The sequence below is a fragment of the Pristiophorus japonicus genome, unplaced genomic scaffold, assembly GCF_044704955.1.
Source record: "Pristiophorus japonicus isolate sPriJap1 unplaced genomic scaffold, sPriJap1.hap1 HAP1_SCAFFOLD_190, whole genome shotgun sequence".
Lineage (NCBI taxonomy): Eukaryota > Metazoa > Chordata > Chondrichthyes > Pristiophoridae > Pristiophorus > Pristiophorus japonicus.
In genome coordinates this window covers 146,395-154,285 of record NW_027251590.1, presented here as the reverse complement: position 1 = coordinate 154,285, position 7,891 = coordinate 146,395, and the positions used below count along the sequence as shown (strand labels likewise).

At 47.4% G+C, this 7,891-nt stretch overlaps 1 long non-coding RNA gene across 1 annotated transcript in view; it reads right to left on the bottom strand.

The window, feature by feature from the left end:
* Positions 1-226: 226 nt before the first annotated feature.
* Positions 227-7,891, bottom strand: part of LOC139243873 (uncharacterized) — a 16,191-nt gene continuing 8,526 nt past the window's right edge. The window contains exon 3 of the long non-coding RNA XR_011589737.1: positions 227-1,156. This is a non-coding gene — a long non-coding RNA (uncharacterized lncRNA). The remainder of the gene's footprint in view (positions 1,157-7,891) is intronic.

Here is a 7,891-nt window from a genome sequence, read left to right as displayed (position 1 = left end):
GGCGTTGGTAAGATCACACCTGGAGTACTGCACAGTTTTGGTCTGGACTTGTCTCCATTCCCATGCCGAGGGGATTGCTACACCAGACGGAGGGGCAACATTTGGGGACACTGGTTCCCCACCAATTCCCATTCTCCTTCTTTCTGGTGGATAATGGAGGGGCCACTGTGTGTAATGTGCAAGTCAGTAAGAATTGTCAGCAAGCTCTTTCTAATTGGAGATTTTATTCAGTGTAAACTTTGACACTATTGTAAATTTTGTACCAAAGATCAGTTTGAGATTAAAGTAAAGTTCATAAATTTATTGCAAACTGAATTTCTATTGAGAGTCGCTGAATTCAGGGGAAATATAACACACAGTGTTTCTTAAATGGACACTGCAGCCCCGAGAACACCATCAGCAATAGATCCAGAATATTAAAGTCCAGCCCAGTTATAGGGTTATTAACATCAGCAGAAACAAACCCCAACTGTCAGAATGAACATGGTTCAGTCGGGATGTGATTAACAGCAGCAATAACAGCAGGTTCCAACCCCTGCAGTCACTTGTGAACTCGCTGGTGTGTCAGCAGGTTGGATGACCCAGTGAATCGCTTCCCACACTGAGAGCAGGTGAATGGCCTCTCCCCAGAGTGAACTCGCTGGTGTTTCAGCAGGTCAGATGACCGAGTGAATCCCTTCCCACACACGGGGCAGGTGAACGGCCTCTCCCCAGTGTGACTGCGTCGATAAATTTCCAGCTCAGACGGTGATCTGAATACCTTCCCACAGTCCCCACATTCCCACGGTTTCTCATGGTCCGGGTATCCTTGTGACTCTCCAGGTTCGACGATCAGTTGAAGCCTCGCCCACACACACAACACATTTACAGTTTTTTCGCGCTGTGAATGGTGCGATGTTTTTTCAGGCTGTGTAACTGGTTAAAGCTCTTTCCACAGACAGTGCACTGGAACACTCACTCGGGTGTGTGTGTCTCGGTGCTTTTCCAGTCACACTGATATTTGAAATCTATTCTCACAGACAGAACAGACAAACATTTCTCCTTCCACTTTCAAAGGCCGATGATATTCAGGTCCTGATGAATCGATTGACTCCGTCAGATCTTGACGTGATGTTTGGTTTGTGTTTCCTGTATGAAAATCTCCCCTTCTAATACACTGTAAAAGGAGATAACAAAACTCATCACTGTAACACAAGACAGAAAATCAGGTTAGACACATCTCGTTTCCGTGGAACATTCTTTTCTCTCTCGTTCTTCCAAAGTTGTAAATCCCTGTCACACACATTGTCCCTCCTGCTGTGCTGAAATCCAAACCCATCACACATATCTGGACTATTTCTCCTCCACTCCCACTTATAACCATTAATTCTGGCTGGGTTCAGTTCGACACTCACTGGTTCCCCTCCGGCTCCTCCCCCAAAGATGCTGACCCTGGCTGGGTTCTGATGTGCTCTCACTAGTTTCCCCCTCCCCGGAAGGTGCTGACTCTGGCTGGGTTCAATTGTACACGTCCTGGTTCCTCTCCCTCTCCTCCCCTAAAGTTGCTGACTCTGGCTGAGTTCAGTTCTATACTCACTGGCTCTCCTCCGTCCCATCTCTCTCCTCCTTGGAAGGTGCTGATTCTGACTGTGTTCAGATAGAGATTCTGGTTCCCCTCCCTCTGCTCCCCTGAAGGTGCTGACTCTGGCTGGGTTCAGATCTACACTCACTGGTTCCCCCCTCTCTCTCTCTCCCCTGCAGGTGCTGGCTCTGGCTGGGTTCAGTTCTCCGCTCACTGGTTCCCCTTCCTTCCCTGAAGGTGCTGACTGTGGCTGGTTTCTCTTCGACAGACACTGACATCGCTCACCTTGTTCCTGCACCAAGATGGCAGCACATGCGCCGTGCTACTCAATGAAGATGGCGGAACGCTGAAACTGACTGCCTATACCAAGATGGCTACCGTTAGCCTGAGCCTGTGACCGGAACTGTGTGAACCCCGTGTTGACTCCATCATTACACGCACCACGCCTGCGCACTGAGCTCCTGTAGTCTGGATGTGGCACATTCTCCCCTGTGGGGCATGCTGGGTACATAAGACCATGAGAAATAGGAGCAGGAGTGGGCACCCCGGCCCCCCCCGAGCCTGTTCCCCATTCAATAAGATCATGACTCATAGGCTCAGCTCCATTTCCCTGCCCATTCCCCATAATCTTTTACTCCCTTACCACGCTGAACTTAAGGAAAGGTAATTTCGATGGTATGAGACATGAATTGGCTAGAATAGACTGGCAAATGATACTTAAAGGGTTGACGGTGGATAGGCAATGGCAAACATTTAAAGATCACATGGATGAACTTCAGCAATTGTACATCCCTGTCTGGAGTAAAAATAAAATGGGAAAGGTGGCTCAACTGTGGCTAACAAGGGAAATTAAGGATAGTGTTAAATCCAAGGAAGAGGGATATAAATTGGTCAGAAAAAGCAACAAACCTGAGGACTGGGAGAAATTTAGAATTCAAAAGAGGAGGACAAAGGGTTTAATTAAGAGGGGGAAATAGAGTACGAGAAGAAGCTTGCCGGGAACATAAAAACTGACTGCAAAAGCTTCTATAGATATGTGAAGAGAAAAAGATTAGTGAAGACAAACGTAGGTCCCTTGCAGTCGGATTCAGGTGAATTTATAATGGGGAACAAAGAAATGGCAGACCAATTGAACAAATACTTTGGTTCTGTCTTCACGAAGGAAGACACAAATAACCTTCCGGAAGTACTAGGGGACCGAGGGTCGAGTGATAAGGAAGAACTGAAGGATATCCTGATTAGGCGGGAAATTGTGTTGGGGAAATTGATGGGATTGAAGGTCGATAAATCCCCGGAGCCTGATAGTCTGCATCCCAGAGTACTTAAGGAAGTGGTCCTAGAAATAGTGGATGCATTGATGATCATTTTCCAAAAGTCTATCGACTCTGGATCAGTTCCTATGGACTGGAGGGTATCTGAATGGTGACAGATTAGGAAAAGGGGAGATGCAACGAGACCTGGATGTCATGGTACATCAGTCATTGAAAGTTGGCATGCAGGTACAGCAGGCGGTGAAGGCGGCAAACAGCATGTTGGCCTTCATAGCGAGAGGATTTAAGTATCTGAGCAGGGAGGTCTTACTGCAGTTGTGCAGGGCCTTGGTGATGGCCACACAGTGAATATTGTGTGCAGTTTTGGTCTGCTAATCTGAGGAAGGACATTCTTGCTAATGAGGGAGTGCAGTGAAGGTTCACAGACTGATTCCCAGGATGGCAGGACTGACATATGAAGACTGGATCGACTAGGCTTATATTCACTGGAATTTAGAAGAATGAGAGGGAATCTCATAGAAACATATAAATTTTTGACGGAATTGGACAGGTTAGATGCAGGAAGAATGTTTCCGATGTTGGGGAAGTCCAAAACCAGGGGTCACAGTCTAAGAATAAGGGGTAAGCCATCTAGGACTGAGATGAGGAAAAACATCTTCACTCAGAGAATTATGAACCTGTGGAATTCTCGACCACAGAAAGTTGTTGAGACCAGTTCATTAGATATATTCCAAAGGGAGTTAGATGTGGCCTTTACGGCAAAAGGGATCAAGGGTTATGGAGAGAAAGCAGGAATGGGGTACTGCAGTTGCATGATCAGCCATGATGATATTGAATGGCGGTGTAGGCTCGAAGGGTCGAATGGCCGACTCCTGCACCTATTTTCTATGTTTCCCCTGAATGTGCTGACTATGGCTGGGTTCAGTTCTACACTCACTGATTCCCCTCCCTCTCCTCCCCTGAAGGTGCTGACTATGGCTGGGTTCAGTTCTACACTCACTGATTCCCCTCCCTCTCCTCCCCTGAAGGTGCTGACTATGGCTGGGTTCAGTTCTACACTCACTGATCCCCCTCCCTCTCCTCCCCTGAAGGTGCTGACTATGGCTGGGTTCAGTTCTACACTCACTGGTTCCCCTCCCCTGAAGGTGCTGACTCTGGCTGGGTTCAGTTCTACACTCACTGGTTCCCCTCCCTCTCCTCCCCTGAAGGTGCTGACTCTGGCTGGGTTCAGTTCTACACTCACTGGTTCCCCTCCCTCTCCTCCCCTGAAGGTGCTGACTCTGGCTGGGTTCAGTTCCACACTCACTGGTTCCCCTCCCTCTCCTCCCCTGAAGGTGCTGACTCTGGCTGGGTTCAGTTCTACACTCACTGGTTCCCCTCCCTCTCCTCCCCTGAAGGTGCTGACTCTGGCTGGGTTCAGTTCTATACTCACTGGTTCCCCTCCCTCTCCTCCCCTGAAGGTGCTGACTCTGGCTGGGTTCAGTTCTACACTCACTGATTCCCCTCCCTCTCCTCCCCTGAAGGTGCTGACTCTGGCTGGGTTCAGTTCTATACTCACTGGTTCCCCTCCCTCTCCTCCCCTGAAGGTGCTGACTCTGGCTGGGTTCAGTTCTACACTCACTGATTCCCCTCCCTCTTCTCCCCTGAAGGTGCTGACTCTGGCTGGGTTCAGTTCTACATTCACTGATTACCCTCCCTCTCCTCCTCTGAAGGTGCTGACTCTGGCTGGGTTCAGTACGATACTCAATAGTTTCTCTCCAATATGTGACCCATGTGCCCAAACTCCGTGTGTGAACCTCGACAGTGAATTTCGACTGGCTATTCCGCTGTCCTCACCTGAGGCCTCACACCTACATTTTCCAGCAGGGTCACTGGTTCCCTCCTCCCAATGGCTCAGTGGGTAAAGGTAACGCCCAGTGTGACTGATATATTGAAGGTGAGGGATGTATAGGATCTGTCACTCCCCCGCCCCCCCAACTAACTATAAAATGAACTGTAGAATAGAATATAAAACCCACGGATGGTGGGACTGGTTAATAAAAACAAAACCCCAGTACAAACACCCAGAGGGTGGGCTATACAGTAAGGGCTTCATTCTAACATCGCAGCGAAACGATGGCTCATTGAGAGACTGGAAGGACATCATCAGAGACAATGATACAGGATACCTGCCATCGATCTAATCAACACAGGCAATAGCATCAGACGCCGGCCATGCACACCTTCACTGGTCCCTGTCAAGAAAAACATGAGAAATAGGAGCAGGAATAGGCCATATGGCCCCTCGAGTCTGCTCCGCCATTTAACAAGTTCATGTCTGATCTGATCATGGACTCAGCTCCACTTCCCCGCCCGCTCCCCATATTCCCTATCGTTTAAAAAACTGTCTATTCCTGTCTTAAATTTATTCAATGTCCCAGCTTCCACAGCTCTCTGAGGCAGCGAATTCCACAGATTTACAACCCTCTGAGAGAAGAAATTTCTCCTCATCTCAGTTTTAAATGGACGGCCCCTTATTAAGATTATGCCCTCTAGTTCTAGTCTCCCCCATCAGTGGAAACATCCTCTCTGCATTCATCTTGTCAAGCCCCCTCATAATTTTACACGTTTCAATAAGCCCCTTATTAAGATTATGCCCTCTAGTTCTAGTCTCCCCCATCAGTGGAAACATCCTCTCTGCATTCATCTTGTCAAGCCCCCTCATAATTTTACACGTTTCAATAAGATCACCTCTCATTTTTATGAATTCCAACGAGTAGAGGCCCAACCTACTCAACCCTCTCATCTCCAGAATCAACCCAGTAAGCCTTCTCTGAACTGCCTGCAAAGCAAGTATATCCATTCATAAATATGGAAACTATTCCAGGTGTGGCCTCTTCAATACCCTGTTTAACTGTAGCAAGACTTCCCAGCTTTTATACTCCATCCCCTTTACTATAAAGGCCAAGATACCATTAGCCTTCCTGATCACTTGCTGTACCTGCATACTATCCCTTTGTGTTTCATGCACAAGTACCCCCAGGTCCCGCTGTACTGCAGCACTTTGTAATCTTTCTCCATTTAAATAATAACTTGCTCTTTGACTTTTTGCATGACCTCACACTTTCCAACATTATACTCCAGGAAGAGGGACATTCACACATTCCTCATCTGTGGAGCCAGGTCTGTTCCCAAGGAGGGTTTGCATTGTACTACACAGCAGGAGAGCTGACCATGTTCCTGTCTGGGCCAGGGAGGGGAATACACTGATGATCCAGAGGTAATTAACTATCGGAAGAGTCACCAGGGGAACAGCAGCAAATATGTTTGATGCTGTGATTATGAAGCCCCATAAAAAGAGGACCACTTCGGAGCGAGGGCAGTGCAGTGAAGGAGGATGCAGGGTGGTCGCCTTATCCCGGCCTACAATCGACACCGGAACAACCAGCTGTGTGGGTGATTATAAGTTTCAGTCAAACCGTCGGGGAATTTGTCCGAGTAGTTTTATAATCACAGTCGATCGCGGAAGGGTTTTAAACTGTGATATTTCATGTTAGGTTTCAGGTAACCTCGTGTCGCGGTTTTGTATTGTGGGTTCTGTGTTATTCCGGTTAAATCTCAGGGAGGTTGTGTACTGGGGAATAACACAAGTTCAATAAAGGTACAAGTTTAAGGTTGAGCCAAAACCCAGTGCCGAGAGTATTTTGTTCTTATAAATCCTGAAGTCAAGAACTGTTGGTGAGGGGTTACGGAATCTCTTACACCCAGTGTGACTGAGACATAGTTCCGCCATTCAATTAGATCATGGCTGATCTGTATCTTAACTCCGTCTACCTGCCTTGGTTCCATCGCCCTAAATACCCTTGCCTAAGAAGAATCGATCAATCACCGTTTTGGAATTTTCAATTGGCCCCCAGCCTCAGTTTTATGGTGAACGGAGTTCTGGATTTCCACAACACTTTAAGAACATAAGAAATAGGAGCAGGAGTAGGCCATACGGCCCCTCGAGCCTGCTCCGCCATTCAATAAGATCCAGGGTGATCTTGTACTTCAGCTCCACTTTCCCACACTATCCCCGTATCCCTCGATTCCTTCAGTGTACAAACAGCGTTCTATCTCAGCCCTGAATATACTCAATGTCTCAGCATCCACAATCCTCTGGGGTAGAGAATTCTAAAGATTGATGACCCTCTGAGTGCAGAAATTTCTCATCAGCTCAGTCCTAACTGACCGAGCCCGTATCCTGAGACTATAACCCTTAGTTCTGGACTCGCGAGCCAAGAGAAACAGATTCTCACCATTTGTGTGAGGAAGTGCTTCCTGACATAAGAACATAAGAAATAGGAACAGGAGTAGGCCATACGGCCCCTCGAGCCTGCTCCGCCATTCAATAAAATCGTGGCTGATCCGGTCATGGACTCAGCTCCACTTCCCTGCCCGCTCCCCATAACCCCTTATTGTTTAAGAAACTGTCTATTTCTGTCTTAAATTTATTTAATGTCCCAGTTTCCACAGCTCTCTGAGGCAGCGAATTCCACAGATTTACAACCCTCAGAGAAGAAATTTCTCCTCATCTCAGTCCTAAATGGGCGGCCTCTTATTCTAAGATCATGCCCTCTAGTTCTAGTCTCCTCCCTCAGTGGAAACATCCTCTCTGCATCCACCTTGTCAAGTCCCCTCATAATCTTATACGTTTCGATAAGATCACCTCTCATTCTTCTGAATTCCAATGAGTAGAGGCCCAATCTACTCAACTTTTCCTCATAAGTCAACCCCCTCATCCCCGGAATCAACCTAGTGAACCTTCTCTGAACTGCCTCCAAAGCAAGTATATCCTTTCTTAAATATGGAAAACAAAACTGCACGCAGTACTCCAGGTGTGGCCTCACCAATACCCTGTACAGTTGTAACAAGACTTCCCTGCTTTTATACTCCATCCCCTTTGCAATAAAGGGCAAGATTCCATTGCCTTCCTGATCACTTGCTGTACCTGCATACTATCTTTCTGAGTTTCATGCACAAGTCCCGCTGTACTGCAGCACCATGCAATTTTTGTCCATTTAAATAATAACTTTGCTCT